Source organism: Drosophila navojoa, chromosome 2 (assembly GCF_054131105.1).
Source record: "Drosophila navojoa isolate 15081-1374.11 chromosome 2, UAZ_NAV_1.0, whole genome shotgun sequence".
NCBI lineage: Eukaryota > Metazoa > Arthropoda > Insecta > Diptera > Drosophilidae > Drosophila > Drosophila navojoa.
In genome coordinates this window covers 25,334,263-25,350,768 of record NC_142890.1, presented here as the reverse complement: position 1 = coordinate 25,350,768, position 16,506 = coordinate 25,334,263, and the positions used below count along the sequence as shown (strand labels likewise).

At 38.6% G+C, this 16,506-nt stretch overlaps 1 protein-coding gene across 3 annotated transcripts in view; it reads left to right on the top strand.

Moving 5' to 3' along the window:
- The window catches only part of Antp (homeotic protein antennapedia), a 125,057-nt gene that overhangs the window by 33,576 nt on the left and 74,975 nt on the right, over positions 1-16,506 (top strand). For all 3 annotated transcript variants that reach the window (XM_018113310.3, XM_018113308.3, XM_018113306.3), the window contains exon 2: positions 1,150-1,227. The gene's annotated coding sequence lies outside the window, so the exon portion shown is untranslated. The remainder of the gene's footprint in view (positions 1-1,149; positions 1,228-16,506) is intronic.

The following is a 16,506-nucleotide window of genomic DNA, read 5'->3' as shown; positions in this document are numbered from 1 at the left end:
GCTCTGCAGGCGTTAATAATGCGATTTCAATGCTGGCAATTCGCTGGCCAAATTCAAAGGTCTCTTCAGTTCTTTAGTCTTGGCCGAAAGTGCGAAGTGCCCTGGCCTGGGAGAATATGAAAGCGGCAGCCGCTCCACCACATTGCCACTCGAGTGACACATGTATGCACTTGGTTTAGACACAGAGCTCGAACTCGCGGCCTAACAATGGCCAACGGCCAACGGGCCATGGGCAATGGGCAATGGGCAATGAGCAACTGCCGGAGCAATCACTGCGATCGCTTTTTGGGCTCTGTTAATTGCAAACGATCGTGGATGCTTTGCTCTGAGTTGATTTTTTTTTAGAGACAATAAATGAATTTCATGAACGGAGCTATAATTAGGCATAGATATAATAATAATAATATAAATATTATGAAATAATTAATGGAGAATCAATTAGAACTAAGATTGAATTGCTCTCTAATTTGTTCTAGAATGAGATTGTAATTGACATTATTACGATACTGAGGGAAAATATAATTACATTGAAGTAAAAGTATAAAAACTAAACAAACCATCAAGCCATCATATACAAAATATTATTACAGAAAATCAAGTGAAAATAAATTTTTTAAAATTTTATTATTAAATTCATTATTATATAATAATTATTATTATTATATTTATATTTTATAAAATTATATGCATTATATATAAAACGTAAATATTTAATTTAATAAATTTCATTTCAATTTTATAATTATATTTATGCATTATATTTATGTACATATTATTTTATATATGCATTTATAAATCAACTATGCTCATGTTGTTAAAAATAATATTAAAAGAGTAACAATGATTTTTTTCATATATTTAATTTATTATATAATATATTTTTTATTTATAATTTATTCAATATCTCTAGACATTATTACACAGTTTTGGTTAAGCAACATTTTCAGAACTAGCAACTGCCTCGCAGAAGATGCGCAGCTGCTGCCGCCTGCCGCTAGAGGGCGGCTCGAAATATTTTACACATATTTTGGTGCATGCGCTAGATTTTTGGTTTGTTTCTTAGTTAGGGGAAATTTCAATTTGAATTTGAATTTTTGAATTTGAAAACAAATAGTAAACGAAATACTTTTGCTCTTCGACTCGTTGCAGCCGCATTTATTGGATTATCAAATTAGCAAATTGTGGATTAGCTGCTCGAGCGGAATTTATGGATAACCCACACAAAAGGTAAGCAAATTATTCGAATTGCCCGCGATAATTCGGGTTAAGCTGCGATTGCAAAAATGCTTAACCCATGCACCGCTCAACCACCGCCACTCGCCACTCGCCAACCACTTGGCAAGCAGAGCGCGGCCTATTAATCCTAAGTGCTTCCTGTGATTTTATGCAAATTGAACATATCGCCGGGCAGCAAGTCGCTCCTCACTCTCCATCCATCTCCCTCTCGCTCGAGACCTGCTCGTGGCTTGGCAGTCCGCGCATTCAATGTACAAATGACAGTTGACTGTGACATAAAACAGCGGCTTAAAGCGCTGCCCGGGCCAAAAGAAGACGTTAAGAGTTGTTGCCGTTGCATGTCGGCAACAACAACACGACAATTTTCCGTCGACAAAAGACATTTTCATTTATTCATTGATAATATTTAAGGGCCTTAAACAAGAAGCGAAGACGACGACGACGACGACGACAAAGCGCGGCCAAAAGGCAATGAGAAACGAAAAACATGCGACAAAACAACATAATTTAAATTTTGCGCATGCATCAGTCTCGCGCTCGCTTTGCCCACTTTGCAACATGTTGCTGCAACACGCCAACAAGCAACAGCGTCGTAATCCGGTAGCCGCTGCTGCGTTCGACTCCATTCGATTTGCTTTGAATGAAAACGAAATTATCGCATTATTAACTATGAGCGGAGCCCAGCTCCACTGCACTCAGCCTGCCCCCGCCCCACGCCTCACGCCCCCTGGGGCTACGTGAGGCATGCAGCCCAGATGCTGCCACAGACAAGCCTTGTTAGCCTGGCCAAAGCGCTGCTTAGAATCGTCTGCAGCCGCAGCATGGGCATATTTAACAATAAAATGAATTGTTAATTCTGTTGCACTTTTTCCGCATGTTCTTCGTGTTGTTGTTGTTGTTGTTGCTGTTGCTGAAGTTGTCTGGTCCGGCTGGTTAGCTGCTGGATGCGGCTGCTCAGCTCGAGCAGTTGTAATGCGCAAGTGCCTTTATCTGTGGCACAATCGCGCGCTGAGCTGCGAGGCACTCTGCACAGTGGTTCACATTGCTAAACACTTGGCGAATAGTTAATGAAGTCTTTGAGTGAGATTTGAGCTGTTATTTGGAAAGGGACATAATATTTAGTTATTCTCCAATAAATATTTAGCCAAGATGGTGCGCTAAATGAAGAAATAGAATTATATAAATTTTCAAAAAAATAAAAATAAATAAATAAATAAGATTTTAATTGTAATAATATATGATAATTGATTTCAGCAAGATAAAATCTTGTACCATTCATTAAATTTTTTCGAGATCAACGAATTTAGGGAAAGAAATATAAAATAGTATATTTTTTGAATAATATAAGATAAAATTGAATATATACTATTTATAAAATAATTTTATTATTATTATTAATTTCTGTTTTCACAAAAGTTTGTAGTCCCCTTATTTAAATTATTTGTGGAAAAAAATTAAGGAAGAAAAACTCAAACCTGATATAAAATTCTTTACTTGGACTTTAAATAATTTTTAAAAATATACAAGTCGGCTTCGGTTTGCTATATCAATTGAATTTTTAGAATATTTCAAAGTTTCTTATCATATGTTTATAATATTATTATACTACGATAAATATCACAGCTTAAAATCTCTAACTTAGTTTCAGTGATTCTTTTCATCTTCCCTGATAATAAAATGGTTTACTAGTAGATTCGATTGCCAAGCACTGAAAGTTTACCGCAATCAGAAGGCAATTAATCAGCCTTCATATTGAATCCAGGATTATAGGAATTCATTAACATATTAATGAGAGAAATGTATCCCAACAAAGCACAAATAATTAACAAATTAATGTATTAAAATCGTTAACTTACAGCCCAGCTTATCTAGTTGGTGTAAGATACTTAGACCCATTTTTTCTAACCCGACCACTGTGCACTTTCAAACATTTGTCTGGGGGCACTTCTGGCGGTCTGTTCAAGCAAAATGCCGAACTTGTTTTAACCCAAAAACAAAACAAAAAGAACAGCTAAAAGAAAAAGCATAAAAAACGAATGGCCAGAACAATTGTTAACGCGTTTGCTAAGTCGGCGCGCTGTCCATTCACAATGAACGTCTGGAGCTGAGAGCGAGGCCGAGACTTGAGCTGGGACTGAGACAGGCACTGGGACTGGGACTCGGACTGGGCCAGAATCAGTTCTGCTCTGGTCACATGGGCTGTGGCTGTGGCTGCGGCTGGCGGTGCGCAAATGTCTTGTTCCATAGAATTTGAAACGGAAACATTGAACACTTTGTTTTGGTTCTTGTTTCACATTTTCCTTTTTTTGTTGTCGTTACTGTTGTTGTTGTTGTTGCTGCTGCTGTTGTTGTTCTGTTTGCTTGAGCTTTGCGTTTGTAAGCGCGCGCATGCGTAGCACTCGCATTTGGCCAGTCACGCAACGCAACGCAACGCGACTCGGCTTGAATTGGCTTCGTTTGCCTTGGCTTGGCGCTTATCCAGTGCACGTTAGCCAGCGGACTTTAGTCAAAAATTAACAAGGCTCAAAACACAGTTTCCACTGCATGCAAATTCGTTGTCAAAATAAGAATAAGAAGAAGAAAACAGACGCAGAGGCAGAAGAGAACGGAGCCCGAAACCAAATCGCTGCCAGCCAAGGGGCAACAGCTCCTCCATTCCGTTCGCCAAGTCCAGTTAAGCGATAAATGAGTTACTGACGTCTGTGCATGTGCATGTCCAGACGCGATCCGATGGCTGGCAACGCAACAATAACGCTTCAGGGCAGCAGGCAGGCAGGTGCAGCCAGGTGCAGACCAGGTACCTCGTCTATCCCTCTCTCTCTCTCTCTCTCTCTCTCTCTGTCTCTGTGGCCGCTCTGCAGGTTGCATTGCAGCATTTCAACAGCCTTCAATATCATTTCCAGACATTCTCATATGTAAATTTATGCATTCTACCCAACGTCTGGCGGGGGTGGACATTGGAGCGGAGGGCGGGGGGGCGTGGCAATGCACTGCCAGCGGCTGCAAAAGATGAAATATGCGCTGGGCTGCATAAATCTACTAATTGATCAGCGGCCAACATGATTTTTATCTTTTGAGAACTTAATTATTTTCTGTTCGCCAATGTTCTCAAAGTGCGACTGTCGACTTCCAATTGGAATCGATACGTGCTCCAATCGACTGACAGGAACCACTCGAGCCCGACCCGAAGCCCGAATGTCCGAATGCCTGAGGCCCCGATGTGAAGGAATGCGAAGGTTGTCCGGCTGTCTGCCCAGAGCTAAGAGACTTTGGCTACAGTTAAGGCAAAGGCAAATGCCTGAAGGTACACATATGATATAACTATATCCAAAGCGAGGTTTCAACTGATTGATTGATAACTACGACTGTAGAATGAATGAGCAAATATCGAAGCAAGTTAATTGCCTTAGCTTAAAAATAGAAATCGATAGTTCATCTAATATACACATAGGGAATTCTCCACTACTTAATCTAGAAGAGTAAACAATATCATTAATGGAATGGTAAAATATAGAAAATAGATTAGAAACTTTGGAAAGAGTTGAATCAATTAAATATTATGAACTATTAAGAGCTGAGATAGTTGATTGATTAAAAACGAAAAAGAATAAATTAAAAAAATTAAAAAAAAATATTTTTGTTATTATCAGTAATAAATCTTTTGATAAGTATATATTTAAAATGATATGATGCAGAAAGCAGTTTTTCTCTAGAAGAAATCCGAAAACTCTAATCAAAAACGATTTATTTTATATTATATTATTTGAAAATGTTTAACATATACTATGTTGATTTAGTTTCAAATTAAGTTAACTCAAATGGCTCAATTAATTAATTCATATACCCAGAACACATTGAAAATGGGAAGAGAAAAGTAAATATTTGTAATAGGCAGAAGGAGTCGCGGCACACCCCATAACGTCGATTTTTTTTAATATTTATTTAGGAATCCAATATTCCTTATTCATTATTATATTTTATTTAAGTTTTATATTTAATAATTTTAATACATTTTATTTTGCATCAAAATATTTCTCTCAGTGTTGCGAAAAAGTTGTGCCCGATTGGCTCAGCAAATGGCAAAAAGTAATTAGCTGCAAAAGGGTCAAACGTGCCAATAGCCAATCAAAGGCATAGCTGACTCACACACACTCACACACACCTAGATCGGCTCGCGCGTGCGTGCACGTGTGTGAGTGAGTGAGCGTGCTTATGTGTGAGCTTTGCCGATTGCCTTTGATGATCGCAATGCTGTATGTGGCGCCGTTTTCGGAAGCAGCAGCAAATTTATGTTAATGTAATTGAACTATAAATAGCCGCAATTTCAATTATGTATTCCATGCAGGAGTGATCACTTTTGTTTTGCGAAAATATCCGCAAGTTTGGCATTGACATCAAATATTTGAGAAAAACAAATGCAAATTCAAAAAATTTGAATCCAAATTGATATTGGAATTCCTTTTGGAATTCCTTGTACCGGCAACTTGTTTCGTGCTTTCCAATGCAAACAAGAGAGGCAGACAAAGAGAGAGAGAGAGAGAGCACGCATCTTTCCAGCCAGAGCAGCATGGCACTGGCACAAAATTGGCGGGAAGCTATGCAGCTGTTGCGTGGAAGCGAGATAGTAGGCATACGAAGAGCGCATGGAACGGTAAAACAGGATAAGAGCATAGCTCTGCACTCTCTTTGCTACAGCCGAAATACTCTTCGGCCTGCGCAGCTGTTATGTGTGCGCGCTCTCTCTCCCTTGAGCTCATCTCTTGCGCTCTTTGGGGTGCATCTCACACATGCCATCTGTTTCGCGTTAGCCATGGCTGCTGAACGTATCTTCGAACTGCCTTCTGATGGTGGATGATGACGAGCATTTAGCATTCGCCACTCAAAGTCTTCGCATGGCAGCCCGTTGCCAGGCCGACGCTCTTCAATGGCTGAAAGTGGAACACAAATTGCCGACGGCAAATCATGGCCGCTGTTCCTTGGGCCGCTCTCTTTCGTTCTTCGCGTTTCTATTGTTGTTGTTCTAACTATGATGTGTGAGTGAGTGAATGCTTGCCTGTCTCTCTATACACATGTGTGTATGTGTGTGTGTGTCGGTTTTTATGGGTTGATCAATGCAGATTGACGTGCTATTTGGAGCGGCCATTATTCATTTCTCTCATTTCGAGCCACAACAACAAGCACAGCTGCTTAAGCTTCGGTTTCAAGACTCTGAAGGCAGCAAAAGTGTATTTAATATTATATAATAATCAAATTAAATTTATGTTGGAGCCGACGGTCTTTAAATTCTTAGAATATTTAATATTGGAGAAATTGTTTTAAATATTCGAAGTTATATTTTTAAACCTCTTGAAACTATTAAAGTCAAGCCTCTTAAATGCTACAGAAGATTAAAAATATTTTACTCAGATTTACATATATTCGCCAATCTTACTTTTATTACGAATAATTTTTATTGACTTCAATTTTACAATTACAATTTATTCAACTGAATCAATTTAATTTTGTTCAATTTACAATAATTCTATGAACACAGTTCCATTTGGTTGCCATATGGAAGAGACGGCTGTTTTATATCGGCAAGACTTTCAGCATATATTTAGGAATGATGTGCTTTATAATACTTCTATTATCTTATGTAAATGCTCTGCTCAGCACTTTGCAGTTGTCTTCAAATTGTTTTTTGGTGTCTTTCAACTTGATGTCGAATCGATTTTTGTATTCGAATTTTGCCCCAGCTTCGCCTCCCTGTTAAATGAAATGTTCATGTGCGCTACGTCTTCCTCCTCTCCTTCTTCTTCGTCTTATTTCGCTTTTTGTTTTCGTTTGGTTTTCATGTGCTTTTAGCTGCCTTGTTGTTGTTGTTGTTGTTTTGTTTTTGAAGGAATTGGCACTTAAGTTACTCAAGTGGAAAAAAGTTTTTGTTTTTCGTTTACTCGATATAACTATATATATGTATATATACATATAAAACGAACACACACACACACCATGCAGACACAAACATCATGCCACATTCTGTTTCAAGTTTTGCTTGGGGTTCTCTGTGCGAAGGGCTGTCAGCTGGATTTCTTCATGGGGGAATTCTTGGATCTCTGTGCGTTATTTCTGTTATTTTCATGTGTTTTTCTTCTTTTTGTCTTCTTTCTGTTCTCTTTATTTTTTGTTTTTTGGTTATTTCGTTGTTGTTTTGCTTTCAGTTTTGTCGCTGTTTTGTTTTTCCAATTGAAGGCTGACAGCAGCAGCAGAATGAAAAAATTCATTATGAAATTGGATCGCCGTCAATTCAACGAGCGACAACTCGTTGCCCACTTTTCTAGGTCTCTCGCTTTAATGTTTATTAGATCTAAATTGCTAACACCTGTTGTGCATATTTTGTACGCCCTTTTCCATAATTTCTTTTCATTTTTTTGTTTCTCTTTTACCTGGACTTTTCACATCAACATTTGCCGCTACAAATCGCAGCTGCTCGGCTCGAGTGAAGTGAAAAGCGGCGGAGAGATTCGAATGCTATGCAGTCGAGTGTGCGCTTCAGTGGCCACCCGGCTCCAAGAGCTGCGGCTCAGCCCCTCCACTCGACTCAGTTCCACTTGCCGCAGTTCATAAATTAAAGTCAAAGCCGCCGCCGCCGCCGCCGTCTCCGTCTCCGTCGAGGCCTTCCGCGGTCCGCAGCTTCAGCTCCCAACTCGGTTAGCTAGTGATGTGATAATTGCGGCTTGGCTTATTTTGTTCGCCATTTAATTGTTGTAATTTGTGCGTTTGCCGCTGCGGCAGCTACTGCTATTATTTCGTTTTCTTCTTCTTCTTCTGCTGGCTTTTGCGCGTCGCTCGCCTGAAGTTTTCCCTTTTCATTTTCAAGCCAATTTATTCGAGTTTTCGCCTCGAGTTTAGCGAAATTGTTCAACAAATTCTCGCTGGCACGCATTGCTGCATGCAGATACTTAGACACACACACACTCACACACACAGTTGGCTGGTGGCAATTGCAATGAATGTTGTTACTTCAGCCTCACTTGCACCTTTACGGTTCGTGGTTTGTGTCTAAGCTTTGACGTGCACTTCCTTTTCATGTTTGCGGAAGCGTGACACAAAGCAAAAGCCGGCAAAAAATACAAATGAGAAAACATGTAGAGAAAAACTACAGCATGTAAAATAACAGCATTGGGCCAGGCATATGCGATGCTCAGCAGCTGGGACAAAATATTAATAAATTTCTACAAATTGTGCATTAAAGGCCAAGCTGAATTATTACATTCCATATGAACTGCAGAAATTATGGCACACGTTTCTTGGCTCACGGTGTTCTATAAAGTGATTTTTATTATAATCAATGAATATTTGAATTTTAAATATACTCAAAGACCGTAACACTGAATATTGTATTAAATTTATAAGTATGGCATAAATATATAAAGACAATATTTGTTTTACAGTGGAGATCTTCATTTTGATTGCAACCCTTTTCATAAATTCATAAATAGGAAAATATATGGAATCAAATTTCTAATGAAATTATATTTGCAATTCATTAAGGTTATTATATTTTGTTGTCATTTAATCGAGAATGTGAAAAATATCAAATATAAATTGTTAGGCTATTACTATATTTTATATAAATATTTTAGTTTGCTTTTAATGTATTTATTTTATTTTAGTTGAGTCTTATCACATGAAAAAAAAATTATAATAATGAAATAATAAATAAATTCAAAAAAGATTAAATGAAATAAAACCAGTGAACTGATTTTAAGCAAAAGCTTCCACAAAATTTACTTATAGATTTCTCTCTTCTTTATAATTATATATTTATTTATTTTTGTATTCCAACTATTACTGAAAGCAGTTCACTCATTTCTTCAACATAAGCTTAAGTATTTAAGCCAATATTTCAATATTTTTTGTTTTAATATTCGAGCATTACTTAATTGAACCAACACACACACACACAACGACAACAACTCTCAAACATTTTGAAGATCAACTGTCATTGACATTTCCTGTGAGCAAAGCCCAACTTGAGCTGCTTTTTCGCAGGCTCTGGCAAGCTAAGGCCAAGGCTGCGCTCTTAATCTACACTTTATACATATATACATATATAAGCATAAAGCACACAGCTCTACAAGAAAAGACATCTAAAATAAAAACAAAACATATACGAAACACAGTCGAACCAAAAAAAAAATAAAATGCTCGTGTGCTAAATTCCCTAGCGAAGGTTCCAAGAAAAACGAAAAAAGAAAAAATTATTTTGTATAAGAGTAATGCGTATATATGTATATATAATATTTATATGTGTATAACTATATATGTATGTATTTGTTACCGAGAACATTTAAAGAACCTCGGAGACCGCAAGAGAACTTTGACATTTTCCTTTTTGTGATCAACGTCTCCGCATCCGCAGCCGCTGCCCCAGCCCCTGCCCCTGCCACTGCCTTCCTCCTGCTCCTCCTGCTCGACTCTGTCATTGTGCAGAACGTTTTCATGTTTTTGAGCGCAGAAGTTTTTGGGATTATTTTTGTGCGACTTTTCGGGCATGTGAGAAGCTGAAGCTATAGCCAGAGCTAAAGCTAAAGCTAAAGCCCCGAAGTTGATGCCAAAGTTGAGGTTGACTTTTTGACTCTTTCGCAGAATAACATGGACTTTTGTTTCATCTTTTGCTGTGGCCCCTGCGGTTGCTGTTTGCTAGAGCAGCGCTGCAGAGCTGTCAGCCGCCGGGTTTGCATGTCACCGGCTGAAGACCCCAAAAACCGGCCATTGTTGTTTTTTTCTTCTGTTTTGTGTTTTGTTCTGGCCCATTTGCCCCCGCCCTTCCCATACGCCCGCCCCTGACCTAGGCCTCTTTAACAGCTGCCATAATCGCGCTAACAACAAGCTGACCTTTGTTTGTGTGTGTGTGTTTCTATCTCTATGTGTGTGTGTGTGCGCCTACTTCAGTTGCAGGACATTGAAGTCGTTGACGTTGGCTCCTTATGCCTGCATTTGTGTTTGATTGTGTCCCCAGCGAGGCTCTTGGCCATAAATCAAAGTCGCCAAACTACAGCAAAGTGTCGGATGTCTGAGTTTTGCAAATTACTTGGAAGTGTGCCCCATGGCCAAAGCCATTGCTCCGCTCTGGCCCCTGGGAATCATCCAACTCACACACACACACAGACACACATATACTCTAATACATGCTAGGACCCTAGCTAAGTGGATCAACATATGTGGGTGTTTTCTTGTTGGCTGAGACCCATCTCAATGCGTGAGAAAACAAAACTTGAGTAAAAACTATTTTTACTTCAGTCAAACTACGAACTGGAAAATATTTATTTTGATCGTTTCCCTTTTTGGGCAGCAGAGATTTTAAAATATATATATTTTTGTGAGAGACTCCTTAATGGATGGAAAATCCAGATTTTTTGTATGAATCGATAATGTGTCAGTTTATTGCATTGTATTTAATATGTTTATTTATGCTATAAAAAAATTGAAAGATATTAAATATAAATATTAAATTAAAATATAAAATATATATCATAAAAAAGTAGATTTAAAGTTGGATCACATATATTTTTCTGTTTTTATATTCAATGAAAGTTTCTCATATGATTTAACTATTTATTTGAAAAAGGGCTTATTGTTGACTCTAAAATTATTTGTTTTACTGGCCATATGCATGTCAATTAACTTTTACTTAACATAGAAAAAATATGTACCTAAAAAGTACATAAAAAACTAAATATATAATAAATTTACATTAATTCTCAAGGATAAATACTTTGAATTTTTTTCTAGTTGAATTGTAACCTTATGATAAATAATGCCTTATACTTTCATATATGCATAAATGAAAAAAAAAAATAAATAAATAAAATAAAATGGAAAAATATAACAAATAAAATGTACGCTAGTGCTTAAATGGCAATTGATAAATATATATATATATAATATATTTATTTATATATGTATATGTTTTTTATTTGCATTTTCCCGCATTTCAATTCTTTGTTTTGCTGGCTTGAAAATATGCGTAGGCAGAGAAAAAAATGAAAACAAACTTTGATATTGGTATCGAGGCAGTTTCACCATCCGGAAAATTAAGCTAATCAGTTGCTCGGCTGGCGATTATTGAGGCGCCTGCCTCGAGTCGAAGAGCCGAGCCGGGCGAGCAGAGTCAACAATAAATAAATAAATCAAATCAACAGAAACGAAAAAGAAACAAAACAAATATCGAGTAGAAAAACTTGCCAAGTGATTTGGATAAGTTAAAAAGCCAAGAGCGTGGGCTCGCTGATATTTGGAGACTCAGAGAGCCATAGACGTGAGGCGCGAGGGTGGCTACAGCAATTGGCGGGCAAATATTTGACATTTCTCCAACGGCCATAAATCAGTCAGGGAGCGTGACATGATTTCTGTGCGCCTTTGTGCTCATAATTAGAAAATTAGTTGGAAACCGAAGCGGCTTAAAATTGCGAAATTGTTGTTGTTGAATTTGTTTCTGGGGCTCGCCTTGAAGTGGGTTAAGGGATGGATGCCTGGGAGCTCTGAGCTGTTGGCTGGGATCGTAGCTAAGTGCTAAGTAGTTCCAGCACGCGGCTGACAAGGAGGCTGCAGCTGGAGCTGACTGACAACGGCGTCGGAGTCGGAGTCGGGGCCGGAGTCGGCGATGGTGCTGGCAGCCACTTTGACAGACTATTATGCGGGAAAAGGTTTCAGTCACTTTCTACTGTGACGGGGGGCGGACGTAGCTCTGCAAAGATGTTCGGCGCTCGCTGCGGAACTGTCATTTCCGTTTTACTTGTGAAACGAACATGGAAGTATTTGAGGCAGCCGACAAAGTGGCGTACAGGCGGACAGACCAAACCAGAGCAGAAGACCTGGCAGGAGCACGAATGCGAATGCTCGAGCAGGAGCAGCAGGAGCAGCAGGAGCAGCAGTAGCAGCTGACGCTGACTTGTTATATACTAAACTGCTGCCTGAGACTCTGAGACTCAGAGTCTGACTCTGACTCCGGCGCTGACTGAGAGTGGGACAGGCGAACGGAAGGATGAACCAAACTGGCAGACAGACCAACAGACAGACACAAGGGGGAAGGGCACTCGAACTCGAACTGAAACTGAAACCGAAGCTGAAACTGAGAATGGGACGGACAGCATTGCGTTTAACGTATTTCGCAAAAGTTTCGGTTTCGTGTGTTTTCGCAGCTCGTCCAAAGGAAATTGCCAGCAGCAGCAGCATCAGCAGCAGCAACAACAGCAGCCTGAATGTTGATGGGGGTATAGGCAGGAGAAGGGAGGCATTCAGGGGCGGCTACGCAACCAAGCATTGCACGCTACTCTCCCGACCCTGAAGGTAACAACGCAAGAAAATGCCAGGCAGCAAGACAGGCAGAACTGACGTAAAAAGATTTCTGTACGCTGTTCCGTAAGAGAGGTGTAAGGAGGTCAGGCATCCCGGCCAAAGCAGCCAAACAGCCCAAGCAGCCAGTCAGCCAGGCAGCAGTCCGGGCTGCTGCTTTCACTCCCTCGCCATTGGGGGCGTCTGCCAGCTCTTCCCCACCCCTCCTCCACCGCCTCATTCTCCTCCTGCCCGCTCAGTTGGTAATCATCATGAAGTGTTTGCGCATTTTCAAAATAATAAATGTATCTTTAAACGTTGCGCTGAATTCGATGCTTTGTTTATTTACTACCTGGCGAAGATTGCACAAAGAAATGAAAGCAACAGAAATCTCAAATGAAATGAAAACGAACTCAACTGAAATAAACTGGGCATGCAGCACGAGGATGGTTCTATGCGGCATAGCTACGACTGATACTTGGCTTAGTAGAATTCACTTCTTTCAATCTATAACACCTAGACCTAAATTTATATTCTAGCCGAAAGACAGATTTGCCATAAAACATAAAATTTGATTTATTACATTCATGTATAAATCTAGAGATTTCAGATTTAAACTGTTTTTCATATATATACATATATATACTCCAACTTTAACAAAAATTTTGTCTTCTATTCTTTAGATTCTTTTCTTAAGTTTATTTTATAGAGCAGTTCTATGCAGAAATCATTTTTAGGCAAGAACTTTTACCTAAGAAACTAAATTATATTAAAATATCTATATATGTATATCCAGTACATTTTCTAGCTTGTAAAGGAAACTTTTGTTAAGAAAATTTTCAATAAAGAGTATATTTTTATGATAACTTAAACATTTAAGCCAATAACAATAAACTAGTTTTGATAGATATCTCATGTATACATTCTTCATCTGAAAATCATCTTTTTGAAAAGTTCATTACAAAGTTAAGAAATTCTTCATCAGAGAGATTGGAAATTTTTCGATTCATGGAAATTCACAAAATGATTAATTCCAGGCCATATGCTGTTATATGCTACGATACATTTAATTATATTTTATTAACACACACACACACACATTCACAATATGAGGGCACGTTTGAGCTGCAGTTCAGCTTGCAAAATAATTTGATGTGATTGAGAGCCCGCATAATTGGCGAAATAGCCGCAATCAATTCAGTTCCATGAATTACTTGGGCCGCTTATCGCCAATTTTGAGAAACATGCGAAAAGGATTCGATGCGAGCCGAGGCATGTTTCAGTTCATCTCTAAAGCTTATCAAACTGTTAAAGTGTACTTTGAAATTGAATTTAATGTCAATTTAATTTGAGCATTCTTTAATTATATGTCGCACTTAGGGCTTGCTGCATCCTGAGTTGCATTCCTTGCTCTGCATTTGACACATATCCCAAAAGCTGAAGTTTTTCACTTGCGTTTGCAGAATTTTCTATTTTCTGTTCTCTCTCTCTTTATACATACATATATATATGTGTATATATAAAACAACAACTATTAAAATTGGTAAATTTTAATGAAAAATCTAGCTGCATGCAAAAGCCACTTCAAAAGGCTGTCAGACATTGTCTCGCCCCCACTTTGGCTCGGACCCCCTGCTTGCAGGCAGCGCCGGTGACATGAATGCTGACAACGTGTCTTAGTTTGCACAAAACGAGCTCTACACACATATATATACATACATATATGTATACATATGTATATAAATGTATATTTCTATATGTAGTCACTGTCAGTGGCAGTCCAGGACATGGTTACGCAGCACGGACACGGATGCTGCCATAAGCTCACACACACAAACACGTTGAGCGTTCAAGGCAGCGCCAGTTGTTGACTCCTTTGCTCTCTTCAGTGTGTGTGTGTGTGTGTCGACACTTTTGCCAGGCTTGTCATGTAAGAGGAATTTTAATTTAATTACGCTGAACAGAGACTGCCGCCAGGTCGCAGCGAGATTGAGGCGCCTGACAAAATAGCATAAAGTGGGAATGCGCATTAATAGATTAGCCAGCTGATAAGAAATCAATATATGTACATACATATATACAAACAAAAACAAAAAAAGTAAAGAAACTGGCATAAATCAGGCGCCCATTTACGGCCTGTCTGCCGATGCTTATCGCGCTGTTGTTACCTAAGCCAGTCACGCCCGCCCCATTGTCGCCCCCCAGCTCATTACCTGCCTCTAGGCGACGACGACAACACAGGCAAATTCAATTTCAATTTATTCATAATTTGAGTTGAAAGAATTTTCGAATTTTTGGCCAACGGCGTCGCGACGACACAAAAATCAATAAGCCAAATTCTTGGCTTCTCTCGCAGCTGGAAAACTTTTTACAGGTAATTTTGCGGTGCTTTGTCATATCAATAGACTTGCTGCTGGCAGATCCTTGTTGGCCTCTCTTCCACTTTGCAACTCTCTCTCTCTCACTCACTCATTCACTCTCCGTCTCTCCGTCTCTCCGTCTTGCTCTCACTGTGGCACAAGGCCGTCTCGAGTTCGTGCCAAAAAATAATTTCCGACTTGCAGACGCGCGGCGACTTTGCTGCACTTATTGTTGTTATCAACGCCTGAAATATGGCATTTTAATTTTATTAGCTGCCTTGCCAGCACACACACACACACATACATACAGAGAGGGGAAACACAACCAATTCGCTGGCGTTGATGGCAATGGCGTTGACAAGGCTGGGCAACTCGGTTGGCACAGTGGAGCAAAGTGATTTTAAAATTGCGATCGAAGTTTGAAATTATTTGATTAGACGTAATGCATATTAAATCAAGTTATGCAATTTATAATAGAAATAATTAATACAACTGAAATTCAAAATTCATGAGGAACATTATATTGAATGATTCTTACTTAAATACATTTTTGTAAGCCTAAAGATATAAACTTAAAGACATTATATTATAATACAATTGGAATTAAAAATTGATGAGGTACATAATCAATAGTAAAAATAATAATATTTTCAAATTTATTATATCGATTATTCCATAAACAAATGCCCAGAATTATATGTATAGAAATATGATAAGAGTAGGAAATATATTTATATAAATAAGTGTTTGTGAGAATATAATTGATAATAAAGGATATAAAAAATCATAAAAATAATAAAATTAATAATAATAATAATAATAATATATAAAAGCTGTAATGGCCAAATAAACTTGATAAATCATTATAAATTATGAAATACGTATATACATATGTATGTACATATATTTAATTATTATAATTGTTATTAATGTCCTTTATTTTATATTACACATGTATACACTTCTATGCTAATTTAAAATATTTTCTTCTTGACAAAATTTGAGTTTATTCATTAAATGTTGACAAAAATAATAAAAATTCTCACTTTCCACTCAAAGCAATAAAATAAATATAATGAAGAGCCTCAACTTCTTGCCGTGCTGTATGCATATTTATGCCCTCAGCTTTCGGCATTCACTCCCATTGGCTTTCATTGTGCGCTCGCTTTGTTTATTGTTTTTATTGAATTGTTCTTGCAACAGCCTGTGGCTGTGGCTGTGGCTGCGGCTGTTGCGGCGGCAGCCAGCTGAGAGTCGCTGTGGCAACTGCGCATGCTGCGCGCGCTGTCTGCGATGGAGTTAAGAGAATATATACTTTGCGGGCGCCCATCGAAGAGCCATCAAGTAACAGTTTAGCGTCTAGAATTAAGTCGTTTAGCAGTGCCCAGGCCAAAACTGATTGCCACTTAAAGTTGCCCCATAATGTTGCAGCTCTCAGCTGGCTGGCTGGCCCCCAAAAACGACGCTCTTAAGCCGCTTCACGGCTATAATTTATGCCTGATATGTTGCTCTTTCAGTTTTTGGCCTGGTTTACGCTTTGCCCTGCTTTTCTTTTGTCATTCTGGACGCACGTTTGCCTTTTGTTAAGTATTTC